At 36.4% G+C, this 13,853-nt stretch overlaps 1 protein-coding gene and 1 long non-coding RNA gene across 2 annotated transcripts in view; both read right to left on the minus strand.

Annotated features, from left to right (window-relative positions):
• The window catches only part of LOC141411436 (uncharacterized), a 107,651-nt gene extending 94,762 nt beyond the window's left edge, over window positions 1–12,889 (minus strand). The window contains exon 1 of the long non-coding RNA XR_012436167.1: window positions 3,466–12,889. This is a non-coding gene — a long non-coding RNA (uncharacterized lncRNA). The remainder of the gene's footprint in view (window positions 1–3,465) is intronic.
• Window positions 1–13,853, minus strand: part of Hs6st3 (heparan sulfate 6-O-sulfotransferase 3) — a 699,700-nt gene that overhangs the window by 563,297 nt on the left and 122,550 nt on the right. The gene's annotated exons all lie outside the window — the stretch shown is intronic.

Here is a 13,853-nt window from a genome sequence, read left to right on the forward strand (position 1 = left end):
AGTAAAAAAAAAAAAAAAAAAAAAAAAAACATCTTTTGCTTTGATGAAACAAACCATTCCAAAGCAAGCATGGCTTACGATAACAAAAGGTTACTTAACACACAAGCATATCCTATAAATTATAAACAAGTACTAACACATACTAAATGGTCACATTCTATTCCTAAGCCATAATACACAACACCTTCAATTTTGCAATTTCAAAATACAAAATGTTATAGAAGATACAAAATGCAATTTCACGATGCAAATGCCATGGAAGCTCCTAATTTGACACTCTTCACCAAGTTCATATCCAAACCTCCCACTGAAATATATACAGAAGCTACAAGAGTTTTCTCCCCTCCATAGAAAGAATGAATCCTATCATTAAATTGTGTGAGATAAACCTGCTTCCAGATAAATGAGAAATTAATTTCTGAAAGTAAAGGGCAGGAAATACAAGAAATTAATGGTGTAGAGGTCTCCAGTTTTAAACCATCTACTTATTCATCTAAAATTCACTAACACACAGTAATTCTCTATAAATAAATTCATTTTGATTATTCCATAGTGATTCAGATATTGTGGCAATTTCCAGTTGTTAGGCCTGAATAACGTGCTCCTATTTAAAGAGCAGTGCTCTCACAGAGAAATCCTCCAGGAAGGAGGTAAAACAACTAAGCCCTCTTAACCTGGTGCAATTTTCATTAAAGAAACTTCGGAGCTGCTGTTAGCTTTTATTGATCTTGTTAACTCCTTGGTTGGATATTGACCTTGCACTAGCTATTTTGCCTCCTGTTTTCTCTGAGCTTTACTATGTTCTTTAATTTCCTGTGGTATTAATCTTCAGCCTAGGGAAAATGAAGTTTATGTTAAACCACAAGAAATGTTGCTCATCACCCAATGCAGACATCTGTGGCATCTTATAAGTCCAGGGAAATGATTAAAGTCCATCTTAAGCCTTTATTTACTCTTTGTCTTATGTGGTTTTGTGCCTTGTTAAGGAAGGAAATCAATTTATTCCCTGTTATATCATAAAGTGCCTAGGAGGAAAATCATATTTACTTCGGCATCTCCAGATTGTCTTATGAAGTTTTAAATGAAAAATTTGATTAATGTTTTATGGTTGCCTGTGGACAAATAACCTTGATTTTATTCAATCCTACTGCCAATTTCATTATCAATATTTTAAAATATGAACAAGGTTTAAGTCTACATGCTACAGTTTATATTTCAGCTATCTAAAATATATTATAAAATTTTTTAATTTGCTATCTTAAAAAGAATTAATGTTAGAACTAAATATAATTTGGGTTTCTTCCCCCTTTTGAGAGAAAATAATACTTTTTTAGTCATCTATTCCAAAGTGACAACCAAATGTTGGGGGGAATACCTTAGCTTTGGATCCCAGCACCCCAGTACACATAATCTTCCATATTGATTACACCTTACAGCCTGCTGATGGACTCTACAACTGTCTAGAATTCCTGGGAGCCATGTGTCAACAACCTTTTTCTCTCTAGTCTAGGTTTTTGGAACTACCTCTTAGCTACCTAGACTCTGGAGGCCACCAGTTTTCCCTGAACACTTCTTGCAGTTTGTACCATATCTGATGTGGAGAGTGGATTATGAGAAGCCTTTGAGAACTTGACATGAGCACAGCTATGTCAAATAATCTGCAGGCTGGGTTGGCACAGCCCCAGCCACAGAAGGGGGTGAGGTCAAAATGCAGCACAGCTGCTTTTCCTAAGATGTTTACATCCAGAGAGTATTGATCACAGGTTCCCCCTGTTCCCGATAACTACAATGTCACTACCCCAGAGAACTGTTAGTCTACTTCCTTGTTTGCCACTGTATATAATAAACTCATTGAAGGTGGATGCAGCTGTTGTGTCTCCACCAGACTGCCCAGCCCACTTGACCCCAGATTTCTGCATGTCTGTTTTTTGTCTGTTCTAAATCTCCCGTTGCTCCCAGTTAGGTTTCTAGGATGAACTCACAGGTCTGCCGCAAGATCTGAACCCACTGTGTGCTGCTTGCTAAATGGAATTTAGTTAGTGCATTCCCCTAAGTCTGTTACATAAGTCCTGCCTTCCCCCATCCTACTGCAGCTGTATGCAGTCATGAGAGTGGGCCCCCATGATGGGATTACTCAGAAAGGACTTCCTCCTCCTACTCTTCCTCCTCTTCTTTCTCTCTCTCTCTCCCCCTCTCTTTCCCCCTCCCTCATCCTCTCCCCCTCCTCCTCCTTCTCTCTCTCCTCCGCTCTTTCTCCTCTCCTAGGATCTCATGCATAAGAAAAGTCCATATGAGTACCTAGCAAGAAAGTGGCTACCTATAAACCAGGAAAAGAGCCCTCACTAGAACCAAACCCTACTGGACCTCAATTAGGGACTTTCGAGTCAATGGAAATCAGAACCATAGGAAATATATTTCTGATGTTGAAGCCACCCAGTATATTTTGTTTCATGAAGGCAGCCAGGCTGACTATACCCAGGCAGAAATTGTATCCAGAGAAGCACACATGCAGATGTGTTTTATAAATTATCAATAGCATGGATTGATTGATTTTTTAATTATTCAAGTCAAAATAACACTAAATACATTGCTATAGAGTTTATTTCAGCTACCTAATGATAGAAAGCCTCCTAAATTTGGGAGCTGGGGGCAGGTAGCCAAAAAATACCATTAACAATCAAGTAAAAGCTTTCAAATGAGTAAGCAAAGTAAATGTTCATTTGTGGTCTAGTATCATCATCATTGAAGGAAGTATTCTGTGATATTTAATTTCTTAATGCAATTAATATTACAGTTTAGCAACCACACATTCACCCCAAATAGGATGCTTCAACCATGAGGCAGAAAAAAAAAATGGGAAATTCACAATATGGTCAGAGTACATTAATTTCAACAATTACAGAATTAAATTCATGAAGCCAGGGGGACAGCCTTAAATTTTTTACTTCATATTGCTCAGCTAACTAATATATGAATTTATAGAAGCTCTGGGCCAGATAAAATGTCACAGATTTATTAGGGGACATAAAACTATTAGCAGTGAAAGGAGTTAAAACAAAGTTTCTCAAGTTTTTTTTTTTTTTTTTAGGTCAAAGGATATATATGAAACAGATCAACACAAACTGGCTAGCTAAATGAGCTGAGAGAGAAAATGAGAACTTTCATTGTTTATAATTTGAACTATTTACATGCCAGAAAAAACAAAGATGAATTTATGCATTAATTTATTTTTATGTTGCTAAGGATGGAACTCAGAGCCTCTCATATACTGGGCAAGTAATTCTACCACACTGACTGAGCTCTATATCCAGCCCCAGAGGGGACTTCAGGTGTGTGTAATATAACTATCCTTCCTTATACCCTTAAAAAATGTGTCTTCCCTTACAACTTAAAAGCCAAGAAAACAAATCAGAAATTTTAAAACTTTAACAGAGCTTGAAAATGTCCTGTTTCAAAAGAACTTACCAAAATATTTTTCCTGTATATGATCTTTCACAAAAGTCTTTCAAATGTATTTAATAACAGCTTTTTTATCTGTAGAGAAAGGATGACAAATAAGACTCATTAAGCAACTACTAACTGTCAGATTCTGCTAGTTGATTTGCATATCTCTTCTCATCTTATCCTACCAGCAACCCTCCAAGGCAGAAATTGTCTTCACCATATTGTAAAGGACTGTGTTAGAGCAGGCAAGGCTGCAGGCAACTTTGCCTAACTCTAATTCACCAAAGCACCTGGTACTTAGGAGGCATTCAATAAATATTCTCGGAAAAAATGAATGGATGAATGAATTATGCTAATAGAGTCCAAGAATCATGCTTGTGATAATGTGTGCTTGGGTCTATCTGCCTCCATCATGCCCAATTTTATTGATACTTCATGTTGAAACATGGCCAAGAAGAAGATACACCCTCCCAAGGCACACCCCCAGTGACCTACTTCCTCCAACCAGGCCCCACCTCCTGACTGCCCAGTTAGTGTTCAGTTAGCACCCTCATGATCCAATCACCACTCAGTAGCACCACCATCTGGCAACCAAGCCTTTAACACGCGACCCTTTAGGGGGACACAATAACCTAATCTCACCACTGACCATTGAGGCTTCAGCCAGGATAATAAATGTCAATTGTCATCACTTCCCAGACAGGACAGAGAGGCCTGAAATGGAGGCAGCCTTCAACCATTCCCAAGTTTGTCTACCCCACCACTTCTCTTACCCCTCACACCCCACAATGATACATTCCTTAGAAAAGAAAGATGTAAAGTAAACATGACAACACATCTGTGTGCTAATCTGGTTCTTGAATCATGAGTATTATACTATATTATACTTCTTGAGACATACAAAATATATTAAAATTTTAATATAAAACTACAACCTTAAGAATAATCTTAATGTTAAACAAAGATGTAAGTGCAATAACAGTCGAAATATAATTTATCACAGAAGAGAAAAAAACAGAAAGAAACCTTTAGAGGCAGTGGCTCAGTAAATCCTGGTGTGTCCACTTAATGGGCCCTCAAGCAGGCATTAAAAGGACTGCTGACAGTGTTGGTTATGTGAAAAAGTCAAACCAAAACTGTATGTGCAATATGAACAATTAAAATACGTTAGAATGTTAGGGATAAGTGCCCAGAAAGTGTATAGCAATAAACATTTATTTACTATGTAGCAACTATTGTTTCATGTTGTTTATATACCTATACAAATTTCAGAACAACTCAGTGGTGAAATACTACTATTATCCTCATTTTACAGATGAGCAAACTGAGAAACTGAGACACTGAAGAACTTAGCTAAGGTTAGCAAGTAACAGAAAATGGATTGGAGTCCAGCAGATAGCTCTAGAAGCCTGCCCTTAACTACTGTGCTGTTATGTTGTAATAAAAATACCTACCTGTTGTCAAGAGAAGTAATCATCTCAGTTAATCCTCACAACAGTCCTGGGTGTGGATTTTACTTACCCCATTAAAAAGATGAAAAAACTCAGCATTAAAAAGAGCTAAGCAAGTTACCCAAGGCCACAAAGGCAGAAACAGAGAACCCAAACCTCACTCCATAGCACAAGTCCAAATGATGACACTAACATGTTAACTCTCCATTGCACTATTTTCTAAATCTTCTACAATAAGTGTACGTTGCTTCAACAGTGGGCATATATTTGATTTTTTAAAGGGAAAAAAGAAAGAAAGAAATATCCAAAAGAAAAAGGTTTCTTTAATAACAGAGTAATTGGAATTATAAAAGGTGATATTTTAGACTTAAGAGAAACAAAACTTATATTCCCATTTCATTGCTTCCCTTTCAGTCTTTTTTAACATTTATTGCTCAGAGTACTGTAAAAGACAGCATACAATTTTGTGTCGCTAAGAAATAATTTTGACTGGTAGCACTTGGGAAAGGCAACATTTCTTTATCTGATAAACCCAGTGCCATTGGCAGTTCACATCAAGAATTCAATTCAATGGAATGACCAGTGATCTCTTCTCTAAGCTATCCAGTTGTGTCTTATTACCCATTAGCAACCAGGAATTACTAATCACTGGGTGAGCTCAAAGCCATCCACACCAGATGACATATCGCAAAAGCAGAGTTCCTGTATCCCTGGAGAAGACTGCTGATATGTAGTGTCACAAATTGGACAAAACAGACCCATATTTTGAGCTGTTGTGATATGGATACTAGGATACAGAGAAGCCAAGCTGCCTTTGCCCCATCCTCACCTCATCCCAACACCCTGCTTCATCTCAAAACACTGCTATGGACAGACTCCACCCTCCCACTGTAGTATATGGATCTCAAAGTGGACAAAGAGGAGGGGATTGGATGCAATCCATCAAATACACTACAGAGGCAACATACATCTGCCGCTCTCAGCTCACACTCCAGGAACATGTCTCTCTTTTTCTTAGAACTTAGCTGCAATTGAATGGTCTGAATCTTCAATTCTTAATTTTCCTCTTTCAGTGGCCATCAGAAGCTGTTTTTCCTTTTTTTTTTTAACTCAAAAAAGTGTTGCTACAGAGGTTTTAATCCTTGAGGGTCATACAAGTGACTTTGAGGCCACATCCCATCTAAGGGTTGTATTTCATAATTTTGTCTTTTCATTTCTGTGCAATTTGAAACACTTCAGCAAAAGTTGGTCATCAACTGTTGGTCTTCTCCACATTGCTGGTTCTACTTGAGTTTCCTGGGCTTTTTTATTAGTGTATATCAATTGTGCAAACGGATTTCATTGTGATATTTCCATACATGCATATGATATACCTTGATCAATTTCACCTCCTCTATTATTCTTTCTTATACCATTTACAAAATCAAAAATTTTATAATTTTTGATGAGTTTCATCATTTTATTTTCACATGTGAATACAAGATACTTCTATCATATTCACCTTATCACCCTCTCTTTTTGCCTTCATCCCTCCCACTGGTCCCCTGCAGCATTCCACGTTTTATGCTCATGTCATTTTTTTAGGGTTAGATTCCACATATGAGGGAAAACATGCAGTATTTGTCTTTCTGACTCTGGCTTGCTTCACTTAATATGATGACCTCCAGTTCCATCTGTTTTCTTGCAAACATAACTTCATTTTTCTTTAGGGCTGAATAATACTCCACTATGTTATATGTGCCACAGTTTTTTTATTCATCCACCAGTTGATGGGCACCTAGGCTGATTCCATAGCTTTGATATTGTGAATAGTGTTGTTATAAGTATGGGTGTGGAAGTATCTCTATTACATGCTGACTTACATTCCTTCAAATAAATGTCCAGGAGTAGATTAGTGGAATCATATGGAAATTTTATTTTTAGTTTTTTGATGACTTCCATACTGATTTCCACAGTAGCTGCACTAACTTATATTCCCATCAACAGAGTACAAGGCCTCCTGTTTCTCAACATCACCAGCATTTTTTTATTTTTTGATGATAGCCCTTTTTCATTTTTATTGTGGTGCTGGGGTGGGGGTACACTGTGGCATTTACAAATGTTCTTCCAATATATCTAATATATTGTACTTGAATTCACCCCCTCCACCATTCTCCTTCATCCTCCCCCATTCCTGAAATAGTTTCAACTGGTATCATTTTCCCATTTGTATACATGTGCACTATATTCACCCTACCACACCCTTTCCCGACCTTGTCCCTCCTCCTGCTGGTACCAACCCCCACAGACAGGACCTATTCCATCCTCCTGTCCTCTGATTTTGTAAAAGAAAGAAAAAATGACATTTTTATTTGTTGAAGATAACTACACAGGGAATTTCCTTATGACATTTCCATGTATATATGTATTATAACCCAAATTAGTTCAACTCCTCCATATTTCTTCTTTCTTCCTTAGTCCCCTTATGGTGGCTTCAACAGGTTTAAAAATTCTATATTCATTCTTGAATAGAGAGTACATTAACCATATTCGCCTTCCTAACTTTCTTAATTTACTCTCCCCCTCTCATATGTGACCTCCCTTTAGTGTGACCTGTTTTTCATAACATTGCTGTATTTGTATTAGGTCAATATTCCACATATTAGAGAAAACATGTGACTTTTGGCCTTCTGAGTTTGGCTAACTTCACTTAAGATGATGTTCTCAAATTCCATCCAATTATCTGCAAATGACAAAATTTCATTCTTCTTAGTGGCTGAATAAAATTCCATTGTGTATAAATACCACATTTCCTTAATCCATTTGTTGGTAGTGGGGCACCTTGGCTGTTTCCATAGGTTGGCTATTGTGAATACTGCTGCAGTAAACATGGGTGTGCAGGTGCCTTTATTGTAACCTGATTTATATTCCTTTGGGTATATCTCTAGGAGTGTAATCTCTGGATCATATGGCAATTCTATTTCTAGTTTTTTGAGAAGCCTCCATACTGTTTTCCATAGTGGTTGTACTAATTTCCTACCAGTAGTGTATGAGGGTTCCTTTTTGCTGACATCCTCACCTGAAGATAGCCCTTCTGACTGGCTGGCTATCCAGTCCATTCTAGTTCATTCTGAGTAGATGGAATCTCAGAATCATTTTGATTTGCACTTCCTTTATAACTAAGAATGTTGAACACTTATTTCATCATGTATTTGTTTTCCATTTGTATTTCTTTTCAGAACCACCTGTTCAATTCATTTGCCCATGTATTAATTCTTTTGGAATTTAATTGTTTGTGCTCCATATTCTGATCATTAATCCCTTGTCCAATGAACAGCAAGAAAAGATTTTCTCACATTCTGCAAATAGTCTCTTCATTATGTTAATTGTTTCCTTAAATATACAGAAGCTTTTAAATCTGATGCACTCCCATTGTTGATCCTTCTGTAATTGAGTTTCTTCTTCTTCTTTGTCTTCTTTCTCTGTAGATGACTCAACAAGGTCTTTCAATTCCTCATTGGTTGACACTGATCAATGGCCTTCAGTTTGTTCTTCCACAAAGGATTTGCTAGCAAATCCTTTTCTACTTACTTGTCTTGCAGCCTCTCCATGAATTTTTATTTTTTTCAATCCAAGTCTATTACTGAATCTGTGATTCCTGAATCACAGTAAATGGCTTGGTGTCACCATTTCAGGGATCCCTTGCTGAAGTCTTCATGTAGTCCCAGTGCTCTATGGCACAACACACTGCTATTAATTGGAATACGTTTTTGTGTCCTCTACCAACAAATTTTATGCCTATTCCATCTCAGCTAAGCACTTATCACATACCACCATGGCTGTAACTTTTACTATTTGAGGTGAGACAGCAAAATTAACACAGAGTTCTTTTTCCTTTCTCACAATTTCACAGCTAGAAGATTCATTCTTACCATAGATCTTAGAAATCTAAGCATATGATTTTTTTTCTTTCCTTATAAGGTCAGGAACTTTCAACTTTTCACTTGAAGGAAGGGACCTCACAGCTTCTCCTTCATATTTTAACTGCCAGTCTCAGTATTCTTGCACTTTGGGGTCATCATTAAGTAAAATAAGGATCACACAAAACAGATGATGTGATAAACGAGATGGCGACTATATGACTCATGGGCAGATGGTATATACATCCTGGACACACTGGAGGAGGGATGATTCACATCCTGGGTACAGCAAAGTGGAGCAATGTAAGAAGTCACTGTGCTACGCAGAATGTGTACAATTTAAAAGTTATGTATTACTTATTTCTGGAATTTTCCATCTCACATTTTTAAGCTGCAGTTGACCATGGATAACTGCAATTGGGGAAAATAAGACCTCTGATATGAGGAACTCATTGGACATCCTTTAAAATAATGGTGTGGGAGACAAGTGACCCTCCTTACTTAGAAACAAAAAAGTTTTTTAAAAAAAATGTAAGGAGATGGTAAATTTGACCAACCAGGACCCCAGGTATTTGGGAGAAATACCCACATGGAGAGACTACTTCCCAAGAGAGAGATGGTCAGAGATGAAATGACACAATTCCTGGGGGTTTGGTTTGGGTACATGAGCAACTGTACCAGCACCTCCATGTCAGTCCTCCTTACAATAGCCCATTCACCCCTGTCATCCCAAATGAAATTTTTCCCAGGTGACAAGACCACAAAATTTCTGAGTTTCAGTTAATTTCAATGAGTGTAATTCTAGATCCTAGCCTGATTGGTGCACACAAGTGATGCGTGGCTTATAAAATTATGAAAAGCAAACATATTCCCCAATATACAACTAGAGAAATGAACATCAGAAGGTAAAACTCTTGGAGATTTTCCTAATAACCTTGAGTTGGTGAATGACAACTTAAATAAGAAACTAAAAGAAAAATACTGATAGATTAAGAATAAAAATTGCACTTCAAAAAAAGTGAATAGAAAAACCACAATTGAGGAAAAAATTATAACCATACATGTAACAAAGGTACTAGATCCACATACAAAAGTGATTCTAGAATACCTAAAGAATTCTTATAAAGAAATAAGAGAAAGATCACCACCAAAAATGGCAAAAGTTATGAAAAAATAATTCATTAAAGAAAGGCTTAAATATCTAATAATCTTATGAAAAGTTGCTTAATCTTATTAGTTATCAGGGACCTGTGACAAAAAAATACAATGTACAATCATGTACTTATACATGACAGATTGACAGTAAAATTAAAAATCTGACGATACCACTGTTGATGAGAGCATGGAACAACTAAATTTTCATGCATTACCGATGCAAGTACAAATCAGAGAACAATTTGGCAATATCTAGTACTATTACAGAAGTAAATGCTCAGCAATTCCATTCCTAGCTAGGAGTCCTGGAGGAAGATATGTGTGCACACATGCTCACGTTGGGAAAAATCTAAATGTCCATCAACAAGAGAAAATATAAATCAAATCTAGTAACTTTACAATGCAAAATTGTAGTGCAATGAAAAGAAACTATATCCATATGTACAATGTGATCAACCGCCAAAGCACACAAAAGTGATTCCAGGAATTTTTCTAATTTTTTCTCCTTTTTTAGAGGGACACTGTTTCTGAGCAAGACAGATAAGTATTGAGGTTCACTGGTCTCACGTGTCACAATGCTCTGCTCTGAATCGTGAATCAGATATAGGCCACAAGAGGAGGAAACGAGTTCACTTACATTGGTCTTCACCTTAGCTACATAGATCAGGTATGAAAAAGGAGACCTCACAGGAGCACAATGCTGATCTTTGAGACTAGACTGGAAAGTTAAGAATATGTCCCAGCAAAATCAGAAAAAAGAGCAAAGGGACATAGGGACTACAAAAAAAGAATTATATGGGTGGACACCACAGTAGCACATTCCAACACTGAGTCACCACCTTTTTATGGCTACATGAAAGGAACTACGTGACAAGTACATACACAAGGAGAGCAAAAGTTTAAGAAAAATCTGTAGCTAGCTTAAGAATACCTAATGGGTTAAATTCAATGTAGGCTTTTTTTTCCCCACAGGTCAATATTTGGATTTGTAAAGTCCAAGATAAGCCAGTACAAAATAGCATAAAAATCCTTTGACCTAACTCACAGTTTATACATTAAGTCAACCCCAAAATAAGTTATCAGCTGCTCTGTCAGTATAAAAAAATCAATATTTTCCTATCATACCATCTGCTTTAGCAGTACAAGTTAATAAATTTAGCTGGTGAAATTTTCTTCTCTCGTTGGATTCCGAGGAAAGAAAATATATTTTCAATAGTTAATCTAGTCACTTACTATATAGAGGAATGAAAAATGAAATACTATTATTTGAACATGTGCGTTTGCCATGTACGGTAATAGAATTCTTCACTCTTCACCTCTGAAACAGCAAGCCTGTATTACATCTATGATTCAGCGTGCTCCCTGCCTGGTCTTCCTGCTTCTGAAATCCTTGCCCTCTTTCTCCCCCAAAAGGATTCCAGTCCATCAAGAAGATAAAATACTCCAAACTTCACAAAGGATCTTAGCATCTGAAATCTATTTGAAACTTGAACACATTTTATTTTTCACTGAAACTATATAACTTACTACATTTCTATAACTCGAACACATATGCTCCAGATCCAAAAGCAGATAAACTAAAGAATTTTCCTAATTTTCTCTAATTTTGTAGGAAATCATTGTTATTGAAAGAAATACTGAGGTTCTGCATACCCTGATAATACTTATCTTTTGAATAAAGTAAGTTTCAACTTTTAAACCACAGGCAAATAATCCACATGGAAATAGGCTTTGGAGGAATTTTCAAAACAATGAACTACATATTGAGTATGTGCCTACTATGTGTGATTTTGTATTTTTGTGTAAGTGCTGCTTTAATACCCATGCGTTAAAAGTGATGTTTTAATTTTAATTCCTCCTTTATACTATGTCAAAAATTCTACAAAAAGCTTTCTAAAACTTTTTTTATCCCAACAGTTCCTTTGGAATAGGTTTTTTTTTTCCTGCATGCCCATGTTTATTGTAGCATTATTCACAATAGCTAAGTTACAGAAACAGCCAAGATGCGAAACTACTGATGAATGGATTAAGAAAAGGTGGTATTAGTCTTTAATTTTTTTATTCCATCTTCACAGATTCTTACATACAAATAACCCTTATTTTAAAAATAATTTAGAAAATGTGTAGAGTTCTGTGTACATAAGAGCAGACATTAATATTAAAAAATAATAATGTACAAGTAGTTGAAATATATGCATATTTGAGTGCATATATAAGAACTACAGAGGATGCTTTTGTTAAAGTCCTTACCCTTCACGTGGACCTGCAGCTGCCTGCAGATGCCAAGTGGGTAAGCAAAGACTCAGGATAAAAGCCTGGTATCACCCCCACCATTTTTTATCTGTCTTTTTGATGTAAGTAATTTTCTTCTTTAGTCAATGTGTATTCCAGAAACAACAGATATGATTGATAAACATCTTTTGATTATTTGAAATTAACCTCCAGGAAGCTGCAACTTCTTTATTCCTAATAATCCTCAGATGACCAACCAATCCACAATTTAGCCCAGACTGCTCATGTATGAATATTTTTTACCTCCTAATTTTGTCCCTGTTTAAACCTGTAGCTAATTTCAGTACCCACAAAGAACAGACTGAGTACCATGGTCCCAGTGTCTTTCTGGCATAGCCATAGTAATTTGTGATTCACATCAATCTTTTTTCTGTTTGGTATTTAGGCAAGTGGCCCAATTGGATTTGTTGGTGACCCAGAGTCCACATTCTGGCTTATGATTCTGGCAACATTTCTATCTGTCTATCTATCTATCTATCTATCTATCTAGTTATCATCTTTTGAGCTACATACACAATATAAACTATCTTATACATAAACATATGTACATAACCATAATGTAAATAAAATTTCATAAGGACATTATTTTGGAAGTAATATTATAGGTATGACTTCCATTTTCTATTTTTTTCTGTTTTTTTTTTATTCATATGTGCATACATTATTTGGGTCATTTCTCCCCCCTGCCCGCCTCCCCCACCCTCTCCCCTTTTCCCTCTTCCCCCCTCAGTTCCAGGCAGGTCATGTTCTGCCTTTATCACTAGTTTTGTTGAAGAAAAGATAGAAGCCTAATAAGGAAGACAAAGTGTTTTGCTAGTTGAGTTGAGGAAAGCTATACAGAAATATTCCTAGCATTGCTTTCGTGTACACATGTTATGACCCAAGTTGATTCATCTCTAATTGATCTTTACCCTGGTTACTGATCCCCTTCTCATGATAACCTCTGTTGCTTTAAGGTTTCTATATTAGTTCCTCTGGAGTGGGGACATCAAACACTTTCATGTTTTGTGTTTTCTACCTATGGAATAGGTTTTTAAGTTAGAATGGTTCTCCAAATTGGGTGAACCATCCTCATCAGGAAATAGTCTAGCTGGAGAAATTGTGAAATTAACAGAACTTGCCTACTACTTGGATACTTTATGATGTCAAGAAAATTGCCTCTTCTTTCCATACTTTCTTTGCAGTACCCATTTATCTTGTCCTCTGGGGTTCTTGAGAGTTAATATCTATAAAAGGTTTTGTGTTTTCGTAACAAAAAGAGGGTAAGCGAGAGAAAAGTAGCAGTATATCATTTCAATGTGCAGACATTTAGGTGAGTTCTGTGCAACCTGAATGTAAAATTTTAAGCTTCCCAGAAATACAATATAAAAGACAACTACCTATGGTGCTATACATCTACAAGAAAATAGCTTCCTCTTTATTATCTTTTTTTTCTAGAGGAGAAGGAAAGGAAAGATTTTTGGCATAAGAAGGTACTTAATAAAATAATAGAAAACAATATATTTAAGAGGCTTAGATATTTTCACAATCTAAAAGACACTTCAAGGTCCATAGTGCTGCTCTCTGAAAATTGGAGCAGCTAATTCAGTCCTGCAAAGTACTGGACTGAGAT

This window comes from Castor canadensis, chromosome 10 (genome assembly GCF_047511655.1).
Source record: "Castor canadensis chromosome 10, mCasCan1.hap1v2, whole genome shotgun sequence".
Lineage (NCBI taxonomy): Eukaryota > Metazoa > Chordata > Mammalia > Rodentia > Castoridae > Castor > Castor canadensis.